General features: G+C 46.5%; 1 protein-coding gene across 2 annotated transcripts in view; it reads left to right on the top strand.

Moving 5' to 3' along the window:
• The first annotated feature begins 1,113 nt into the window (after positions 1-1,113).
• Tnni1 (troponin I1, slow skeletal type) overlaps positions 1,114-10,950 on the top strand; it is a 28,890-nt gene continuing 19,053 nt past the window's right edge. Inside the window, exons 1-2 of one of the 2 annotated variants that reach the window (XM_048809658.1) lie at positions 1,114-1,255; positions 1,740-1,799. The gene's annotated coding sequence lies outside the window, so the exon portion shown is untranslated. Of the gene's footprint in view, positions 1,256-1,335; positions 1,521-1,739; positions 1,800-10,950 lie in introns of those variants that run through there. The other variant, XM_048809657.1, reaches the window with a different exon arrangement.

The raw sequence follows: 10,950 nt of genomic DNA, 5'->3' as shown, positions 1-10,950 counted from the left end.
AGGGACCTCTTGAGGCCTAAGATATTTCTTCTCATGCTTGGGTTGCTGGCAAGTGGCCCTACTATTGTTTATTGAGGGGAATAAGACTGCTCATCCTGCCAGAAGTCAGGAAGGGCTGGGTCTGGGTAACCCCTGGTGTGGTTGGCAAGGACTGTGGCAGGAAGGGTGTTGCCTGAGGCACATGAGCCTTCTCTGTGGTCATCACTAGTATCCAAAAGGCCTTTGTTAAGAACCAGACTGTACGGGGCCCTGGGGTGAGTCCTGGATCAGCTGGAAATACAGACCCACATCGGCTCCAAGGCAGGGCTGCTGAGAGCTCCCAGTCCACTCAGCTCTCTCCCCAGCAGGCCGCCAGCTGTCGAGAGAGAGGGAACTTGTTGATCTTTGGCAGATAATAAGCTCTCTATAGATGATCTGATGGATGCTGGAAGTTTCTAAAATTATTCTCCCTCTCTATCTCTTCTGATATCAGATCCATTTGAGAAATTCAGACTGTTTTAAAGGTCGCAAAAATGCTTTGTAAATTTAGGACCTTACACACCTCAAGGATTTATCACTAGAGTCTCCAAGAAGCTGGAAGAGGACATTTTAATGTCTGAGTTGGGGGGGAAGGCATCCTTTAGCATGTGGATGGTTGTGATAATGGCCCTGCTGTGTGGCCTGGTGATACGTTGTTTTCGTGGCCACTATCTTATCTGATCTGCTTTATACTTAGAACTCAGATGGTTCCTTTTTACTTTGTGGATAAAGAAATGGAAAGATCAGAGAAGTTCATAGCTTGCTCAAAATCACATAGCAGTTATGTAGTGTAGAAGCTGGGGCCAGAGCCCAGGTCTATGGAGCAGGAGAACTGGCCCTAATGGAGCCACAAGAAGATGTCCAAGGTGTCCTGAAAAAAGTAGGGCCAACAGGAGGCAACAAGTTGGACTACAGGGCCGAAGGTGAAGGTTTGGGAGTTTTCAATCCCCATCCTGGGTGACTTAAGGTGGTGGTTGGGCCCTAATAGCACTTTATGGAATCTAATTATAGGTTAGTATTGCTTGGTGCATGGTATGAATTGCTAAGTAATTCATTTAATAGGACAGCAGAGGAACAAGGAAGGGACGAGAGTTGTGAAGACAGAGGACAGGCAGAGGTGCCTTGATCAACCACGACCTAAGCCGGCTCGGAATGCTGAAGACCAAATCTGTCAGTCGCCTGGGCCATTGTGGGGTGGGAGGGGATCTCAAGGCCTCTAGCCACAGCACCCCAGGAGGTGAGCACGGTGGGCCTGGTGGGCCTGGTCTGGTTCTGATGGGCCATAATCTACCCCTCCCCCAAGCCACATCAGAAAGACAATAGTCCCAGAGAGCCTCCTGGGACAGGACAGAGGGTGCCAGGCTGCCCAGCAGGACAAGGGGCCCTTGTGCAGGCCTCAGCTTCAGATCCTGCCCCTTCCTCCCTGGCCTTGGGGGGTGGTCAGAAGTTCAGAACCTAGAATGGCGGGACCCTGGGAATTCATGCTTCAGGACATGCTGCAGGTAACTAGGGTTACCTGGAGGTCTCCAAGGAGCCAGGATGGGCCTGGGTAGTATGTTCTGGGTTTCTGAGGGAAAGCAGGGGATTGGTGGCTTCTGGTGGACCTTGAGGATACCCTTCATTGGAGAGAAAGGAACAGAGATAGTGAGGTTTCCAGACCTTTCCCCATTGATCCTCACAATGGGGTATGAATGCACAGAATGATTTTTCCCATTTTACAGATGAGAAAATAGAGATTCGAAGAGGTGAAGCCTTTTCCTGGGGACACACAGGGTATTAAAGTAAGCTCTGGGGTCATTTGGTGCTGTAGAGGGCATGGGAGGTGGGCTGAGAGAAGGTTGCTGAAGGCTCTGTGGACCAGAGCCCTGAAGGCTATCTGAAGAGTTGGAGCAGGGTTCTGTTTTGGTGAAGATCACAGTTCCATTAGCCAGCTCTCCAGCTGAGCCTACCTCCCATCATTGCACCTTGCCCATCCATCCTCCCCCACCCCTGCCAGGGCAAGCCCCTAGGAGCCCAGGCCAAGCACGCAACATTCCAGGGAAGGGAGGCGCTGCTCCAGCAGGAAGCTGGGTCAGGAAGGCACAGCGGCCCATCTGGACAGCCCAAATCTATTCAGCTTTTCCTTGAAATTCCACACACCCTGGGCGTTTGGCAGGAGCCGGGAATGTGCTTCATCTGAACAATTTGTCTTTCATGGTGCATTTGCATCAATTACCCCATTGTTCCTTTTGCCTTTTCCTGGACCACTGTGGCTGGCTCCAGAGCTCCCTGTGTGTGCTGAGAGTGGGTGGGAGGGCATGGGGCATGCAGCGGGAGGGGCGCCCCCTGGTGGCTCTATCTGCAAATACACACCCAGGTAGTCCAGCTGAGCTTCCAACCAGGCAGTCCAATGGCACCTCCCCATCATGATACATCTGAGTTCACCTCCCTTTCTCCTCCCCATTCTGCTCCCAGGGGCTCTGGGTAGGAGTCGGAGAGAGAGATTACGGGAGCCGAGAAGGCATAACACAAGCAAATCAGGCACTTTGTAAAAGGAGGGATACTATTGTGAAATAAGCCACTGTCCATGGGCCCAGGGCCTGGTTCAGCCTCTGAACTGTCCCCAGCACCTGTGTGGCCTCAGGTGATCCAGCAACCTCTCTGGCTTCAGTGGTTTATCTATAAAATGAGAAGCGTGGCCCAGAGAACAGGGGACAATATTGCTAAAGTCTTGGATGTGGAAAAGCTTTATACATGGGGTTTGAATCCTGGCTCTACCCTCATGGGCTGGGTTCCATCTGTTTACCCTGATGACCCTCAGTTTCTTGCTCTGTAAAATGGTGACAGTAATAGAATTGATCCTGGTTATTTGTGATTTCTGCATTTGCAAATGATTCCATTTGTTGAAATTGATTTGTAATCCCCCCAAATCAATGCTTAGGGAGTTTGGGGTCGTTTGAAGACATGTGGGGACCAAAAACATTCAGTTGCCAAAGCACGTTAGCTGAGGTTGAATGAGATGATGCTCTGGATTCTCATCCCAGTTAGTTTTTACCCTGTAAGCAAGAGTCCTTCTTTTAGTCTGTTTAGTGCCACTCCTTTCTTTTCCTGCGCATTTTTGCTTTTTGTTGGTGATTTTGTAAATCACCACCAAGCATAGTGCTGAAGCGCTGTTGGTGTTCCGAAGTGCAAGAGGCAAAGATGTGCCTTATGGGAAAAATTGTGTGTGTTAGATAATTACACACAGCTACAGTTATAGTTCTATTGGCTCTGAGTTCAGTGTTCATGAATCAACAATATATATTAAATAAGGCATCTTTAAGTAGAAATATACATAATGTGAGTTTATGCCTTGATTAGTTGATTAAAAAAAAATTGTGACCAGAGGCTCATAGGAACCTTACCTAATATTTCTCCTAGGAGCAGTGTGTGTCAGTATTTGCTAAGTCAGTGTTCAGGGTGATTTTACAGAATTTAACTACTGCAAATAACAAGAGTCAACGGGACCTATTTCATAGCCTTTCGCCAAGGCTTGAGTCAAGTGTGGTCTTGTAGCGAATGCAGTACTACTATCCCATGATGTATGTAGCCACCTGTCCATCACTTGAAGCCCCTGACGCTTGGGATCCCCCACACGCCTGGAAGTGGGATCCCCAAATGAGCTCACACAGAGACATCAACCCAGGCTCTGCTGCTCCTGCCTGGAACTCACACCCCCAACACTTAATTCATTCAGTTTCATTCAGAGGCTGACAGCTTGGGGTGACTCACAAAGGCTCTTTTCACTGATGTGACCCCATTAGATCCTCTTAACCACCGCGTGGTGGTGGCATCATTGTTTCCATTTTACAGATGAGTCTGAAGTTCACAGAGACTAAGTAATCAGCCCAAGGTCACCCAGCGTGTTGGCAGCAGAGGCAGAAAGCTCAGAATTCCACTATCTTTCCACCATGGGGCTCTTCTCTGTCAAAACACAATGCTCTGGGTAAGAGCCAATGCTAGTTATTGACAGTTAGTGTGAGTGGGTGCGTGTTGGTCCCCAAGGAAATTGGCTGGTGAATGATGATTATCTTAGCGCCCACTCCCCAGCCTCTGCCTCTTGCCTGGGGCCAGGGCTCAGGAAACTCTACTGAGTCACCCCGTCTCCTCGCTTCTTTCTCTGTCTGCAGAGTTATAGAATGTGGGCAGCTCAGAGTCACCTGCTCCATTGTCACCCCAGTCACCTTTCTGAAAATCAGGTCTGATTCTCCTATTTCGGTAAGATCAGAGGTTGCCTTTGCCTGTAGGATGGGTCCATACCACTTAGCTGGTCTTTAGAGCCTCCCGATGACTCCGAGCTTCCTTTCCTGCCTCCCTTCCTACCAGCTCCCTGCACTCTGGTCACACAGGTATCGCAGGATTTCCACAGCACCTGTGCCTTCCTTCCTCCAAACTTTGCTCAGACGGTCCCCTCGGCCTTTCCTTCCTGTCCATCAGTCCAGCTGCTCTAACAGGACACATAGACTGGACAGCTTGACAACAAGCATTTACTCTCACAGTTCGGAGGCTAGGAAGTCCAAGGTCAAGGTGTAGGCAGATTCTGTCTGATGAGGGCTGTCTTCCTAGTTTGCAGACAGCTGTCATCTTGTATCCTCATCTGATTGAGAAAAAAAGTTACTTTCTCCCATCTCTTCTTATAAGGGTGCCACTCCCATTCACAAGGCTGCTGCCCTCCTGACCTAATGCCTCCCCAAAGCCCCTTCTCCTGCTACCATCCACTGGGGGTAAGACCTCAATATGTGGGTATTGCCTTTCCCCATGCCCTTCTCATGTGCTCCCCAAGCCAAAGGAGCACTCTATAGCCTTTCCTTTTCCTGGGAAAGCCAGGGCCTCTGGAGTATGGCTGCCCCTAACCTCCCGATTCCCTACAAATGCCAAGTTTTCCTCTCTCCACACCTCTCCTCCCTCCTGCCTCAGGAACTATATTCTTTTTCCTATTGAAGCTAATCTGGCCACCGGAACCTGTTAGTTTTTTTTCTCTTTCCAGTTCATTATTTTTTATAGTGGCAAATACTTATATTAAAATGGATCATTGTAGCCACTATGAGGTGATCTGTTCAGTGGCATTGAGTACAGTCACCCTGTTGTGTAACCATCACCACCATCTGCCCACAGACCTCTTCACCTGGCAAAACTGAGACATCAAGCACCAACTTCCCACCCCCCACCCCAGCCCTGCAGCCCCTTCCTTCTGCTTCTGTCTCAGGAACTTGACTGATCTAGGAACCTCAGAGAGGTAGAATCAGATCATATTTTTCCCTTTGTGACTGGTTTATTTCACTTATCATGATTTCCCCAAGATTCACCCACGAGTCAGAATTTCCTTCCTTTTAAAGATGGAACACTATTCCACTGCGTGGATACGCCACGCTGTTCATCCACCTGTTGACACACACTTGGGTTGCTTCTACCTTTTGTCTATTGGGACTGGTGTTGTCTGAACCTGGGTGTACAAATATCTACTCTCCTATCTTTGGGGCGTATACCCAGAAGTGGAATTCCTGGATCATATGGTAATTTGATTTTTAACTTTTGGAGGGACGCCAGACTGTTTTTCCACAGTGACTGTCCCCTTTGACATTCCGACCAAGAGTGCACAGGGTTCCAATTTCCCCACTTCCTTGCCCACGCTTATTATTTCTTGTGTATTTGTAGCCATTTGCTTCACATTTCCCTAAAAATAGAGCTAAAATTAAGCATCTTTTGTGGTGTTTTATTGGCCATCTGTCTATCTTCTCCAGAAAAACGTCTGTGCAAGCACATTGAGCTGTGCCCAAGATTGTCTTCTTAGTTGCCTGTCAAATCCATCTCCTCTGCTGCACACTGTTGCTGTTGCCTTCATGTATGTCCTCCTCCATAGCCACCTTTGATTTTTATGTTCATTTATTTATTTTTTCAGTGGTGGGGATGGAACCCGGGACCTCCTGCCTGCTGGGCAAATGCTCTACCACTGAGCTACGTGTCCAGCCTTAGCCACTTATTATTATTATTATTATTATTATTATTATTGTTGTTGTTGTATTTTATCACATGTGTATATTATTTCTATTTTATTATATCTGAAACAATAATTATTACAATTTGAATGTTTTTGTCCTCTCTAAAACTCACATTTTTGAAATTTAATTGCCAAGGTTATGATGTTAGGAGGTGGGGTCTTTAAGATGTGGCTAGATTGGGGGTTCTACCCTGGGAGTAGGTTTAATGCCTCTAATCAATGGCTTCCGGGAGTAGGTTCTCCCTCCCACTCTCACTTCCCTCCATGTGGTGGGGCAACTAGAAGGCCCCACTGGAAGCCAGCATCCTGGCCTTGGGCTTCCCATCCTCCAGAACTCTGTGCCAATAGATTCCTGTCTGTTTTAAATTACCTAGTCTCAGGTGATGTTATAACAGCACAAAACGGACTTAGATACTGGCGATGAATATTGTAACTGCCTTAAACTGATCTCTTGGCCTTTCATTCTTCATTCCTCTATTCCAGTTTTTATTCTGAAATCTGCATAAACTTTCTGAAATTATAGCCGATACTGTCACCTGGCTTATAGTCCTTTAAAGGGCCCCAAATAAATGCATGAGGTTTGGGTTCCCTAGAAACCGGTATGAAGACCAGGCTTCATAACTTGTCATATCCCATATCTACTCCCAGCTTTGTCACCTTCTGCTTGTCATCAGTCGCATCTTTCACACCTTAGCAAGAGCAAGCTGCCTAAGTCCCCCACACCTTGTGCTTTCTCATGCCACTCATACCTTTCTCTGTGAGCGCCTGAGGGACTCCTATATTTCCTACAATTCCTAGCTTGGGTACGCACTCTGTGAAGCTTCTGTTGGGTCCCCTCTGAAAGAATTCATCATTTTCTTCTTAATAGTATGATAAGACACATGGGTTATTGCATGTGTCCCAATTTCAGGGGGAATTTTTATGTATTCATGTGAATCTCAAAGCAAGAGAATCAGGCTGCCTTCTTTCTGGATTTTAATCAGTAACACAAAGAAATCACCTTTAGCAATGTAGAGAGGAGGACTGCGGGAGGGCATAGGAAGCACATTCGGCTCCCGGTTGAACCCCTGAATTATTTTGAGGCCACAGCACCTGGAGGTGGGGGTGTTTGTGAGAGTGAAGATCACTGCATCACAGGTGGGGAAATTCTTGGCCCTCTCAACTCTGCCACAAGAACATTTTCATCCCTAAGCAGCGGAAGCAGCAGAGATTTTCTTCTGAGTATATCTCAGTCCAGGAATTTTCTTGGCACTGGGCCTCCCCAGTCAGGACCCATTCTCCCTCCCTGCTCCACACCGCCCCCTGGTGTCAGCAGTCTGTTCTCCTCTCTCTCTCTCTCTCTCTCTCTCTCTCTCTTCCTCTGTGAGCTTCATTTTCCTCAGCATCACCCCTGGCCATGCCCAGAGAGGGCTGTGGGTGTCCGCTCCCTGCACACAGGATCTCTAAGTCCTCACAGACAGCTGTGCACACAGTATTTCTTCAGACCCCCACCCTGTGTGTCTCCTTGATTGGGCTCCAAAGGATCTTTGACACCCTGGAATTGGGGCTTGTCAAAGCTTTGGGGGTTCAAAAACGATGTTTGTGAATGTTTATGGATTTCAAAAGTTTTCCAAGAAAGTTCTGTCCTTCTTCCGAGAATTTGAGAACCACAGATCCGTTTAGATCCTCTAGGGAATTCCTGGACTGGTCTCAAGGGAGACTTGACTTTAAGAAAGATAAACATTTTCGACGCAGTGGGGTTGGGGTCATAGTTCAATGCTTCTATCAGAGAAGCTGTTCCTGTTGCTCTCCAAGCTTTAGCGTGGAATTGACACAGACTATCTTGTTGTGAAGAAGGTATGTGTGTAGGGAAAGTTCATTCAGTGATAGGAAAGGCGCCAAGATTGGAAACACTTCTGATTGTACATCATCTGGGGGAGGGGGAGGGGCATCTCTCTCTCTCTCTCTCTCTCTCTCTCTCTCTCTCTCTCACACACACACACACACACACACACACACACACTCACACCTCCCTCTGGTGGCAAGAACAAGAACTTCACTTATCTTTCCTGGGAATAAATAAAACCCAAACTCCTGGAAGCAGGCTGGTCCACACTGCGGAGAAGAATCAAAACAAAAGTCATAGCTCCATTTCATTCAGTACCTTAGTGATTTTATTAAACAACAAAATCCTCAGGTCTACCAAGCAATGGCCAATCTTATCTACATAACTTGGATTTTAAAAAATTTTTTGATTGATTTCTGTTACTGCCTGCCATTGGATAGTGTAAAAATTATGCTTCATTTTTTTCTTGATTAATTTTAATTTAATTTAAATAATTTAAATTTAAATAAGGTAAATCAGGATAATAACAACAACTTTCTAAAAATATAGGATAGTGTTCTCAAACTTTTTGGAACCAGGACCTCTTTGAGGCCCCAAAGACTTTTTGTTTAAGTTAGTTCAGCCTATTAGCATTTTCCACACTAGAAATTCAAACTGAGAAGTTTAAAACATATTTACTAGTGCATTTGATAATTTAAATCTATCTTACATGTTTATTTAAAAAATATAGATATATTACAAATAAATGATATAAGCAATAAATACAATAGAATAATATTACTTATTACAAATATGATGTTTTGTAATAAAATTACAAAACAAAAACACCTAACAAGAAAAGCAGCTTTATATTTTTACAGATCCTCTTGATATCTGGCCTAACAGAAGACAGATTGTCATACCTACTTCTGAAGCCAAGCTGTTGTACTGTTCTCATTGAAATACACACAAAATATACAACCTTACAAACAAACATGCAATGGGAAAAAGAGAGAAATATTTTAATCTTTCCAGAAAATTGTGGATTTTCTTTTTGAATATTAAGTCAAGATTCAACAACTAGGAGTTTCCTAAAGCTTAGCAACAACGTACAATCTGAAACCATATGAATGCAGTTTTCATAATGTGTTACATAAAATTCCATTGGTTTATCTTGCACTTGGGATGATTGTTTTACCCAGATGTGATTTTGTAACATTATGAATTAATCATTTGGAAGATATTAATATTCTGAGGTAGGCAGATCTTCCAAATGTTGATACATTTTATATATTATACAATGATTTAAAACACCACACCCTTTAATATCACCCCAGATCTTATCAGAGAAGTCTTTACATATCTGGGAAACTGTCAAGCTCACAATGGTAGATATACCAAGTTTTGCTTGAAAGCTTGAATTTTGTAATTGGCTATAAGTACTCTCAACTGTTTGTTCATTTTTTGATAAAATACCTACCAGCGTTCAAGTCTGACTAATAGTAGTCTTTTAGTTGTTCTTTCAAGATGGAGTTCAGCTGGACATGCTGCACATTGCAGAAGTGCTTGATGTCCACTATTCTAATTTAATATTATTAACAATTTTTCCTGCTTCATCAAGGACATGCTTAAGAGAAACTGGCTTTACCTTCCAGTGAGTGCACGCTGGGGAGGAAAACAGTGACTCCCAGTGTTGTTTAGTGCCATGCCTTGATTCATGCTAAGGCACCAGCATTTTTACCCACCATTGCCTTAGTACTGTCCTGGCTAAGGACCACATGATGCAAATGGCAAACAGTGCCCAGAGTTAGAGGACCACACTTTGAGAAGCACTGCCATAGACTATGCACAGTACAGCCATGGTGGGGAAGAGATGGGTCTGTCTCCCGTCTCCCTGTTTTGGCCAGGAGAATTCATTTCATCCCTCAAGATCTTCCCTGCTCCCTGCCCATATCTTCCTCCCTCTGCTCCAGCAGTTACCCCTCTGGATAGTTATGTCTCTGTTTTCCCTGCTGAAACAGCAACTGAGAGCAGGGCTTGATGTCACCAGTTCTCCTAGGCCAAGCCTCTGACAGGAGAGAGACGCATGGAGGTGGTGGCTGGGGTACGTATTTGAAGGAAGCAAATGAAGGAGCCTTCTCTTCTTCTCTTTTTGCACAAAGAGGAGTATAACAGTGTTGGCACTCTATACTCCAGCTCATCTCCCTGGAGTAAAATGGTGGGACCCTGGGGAAGGCCTACCTTCCACAGCAGGTCCTCCTCAGCCTCAGAGTCCCAGAGAGCTTATCCTATCCTGGCTGGAGTCTCAAAGGAACTTCATTAGACTCGCTGACTGAGGAGGCCCCTCCCTGACTAATTCCCTCATAAAGCACCTGTGACCCGGTGGGGGCAGGAGTGTGAGGTTGGGTGGGGTGAAAGGGTTGGGGTCTGCCGGGGTTTGGAGAGCAACGACCAAGAAGAGGACGTGGGAGGGAGGCTGTGATAGTTAGGAAACACAAAGGCAGGGCCCTTTGCCTGTGCTGGCACCTGCCTGGCCCCGGCCTGGGCCTGGGGTGGAGGGGGTGGGCATAGCTCAGGAGCTAAGTTTAACAACAACAGAGGCCCAGCTGCCCAGCTGTTGTTTCTCTGCGTGTCTGAGCACATTGTTGGAGGGGACAGCAGGTCATCACCTATGTCAAGGGCAGCTAGTGGCTGTGGCTGCTCCTGCCTGGGGGAGGGGCAGCTGATGCGGAGAGCCTGGGTGAGATGGCTTCCTGGGCACTTCTTTCTCAGCGCGCTTAGCTGTGAGCTCCCCAGCCTTATTTCAGGAGCTGGAGGAAAGACATGGATTCCTCCTGAGCCACGAGAGACAACTTCCTGCACTGTGTCTGGTCAGAAGCCACCTCTCAGTGCTGTCCCCTTGTCCATTGGGTGCCTACGAGTGCCAGGCACTGGCCCATCACTGAGGATACAGAAATGAGTGTCCACATTCAAGTTTCTCCCAGACTAGTAAGCAGATGACTTTAGGACTGTGGGGTTAGTGTAGGGAAAGAGGGACACACAGGGGTAGAAGGGCCAGGAGGAGGTATACCCCTAATGTAGTCAGGGGTGGGGGTAGGGCATGCTGAGACTG

The sequence above is a fragment of the Marmota marmota genome, unplaced genomic scaffold (genome assembly GCF_001458135.2).
Source record: "Marmota marmota marmota unplaced genomic scaffold, marMar, whole genome shotgun sequence".
NCBI lineage: Eukaryota > Metazoa > Chordata > Mammalia > Rodentia > Sciuridae > Marmota > Marmota marmota.
This window is presented reverse-complemented; position numbering and strand designations above follow the sequence as displayed.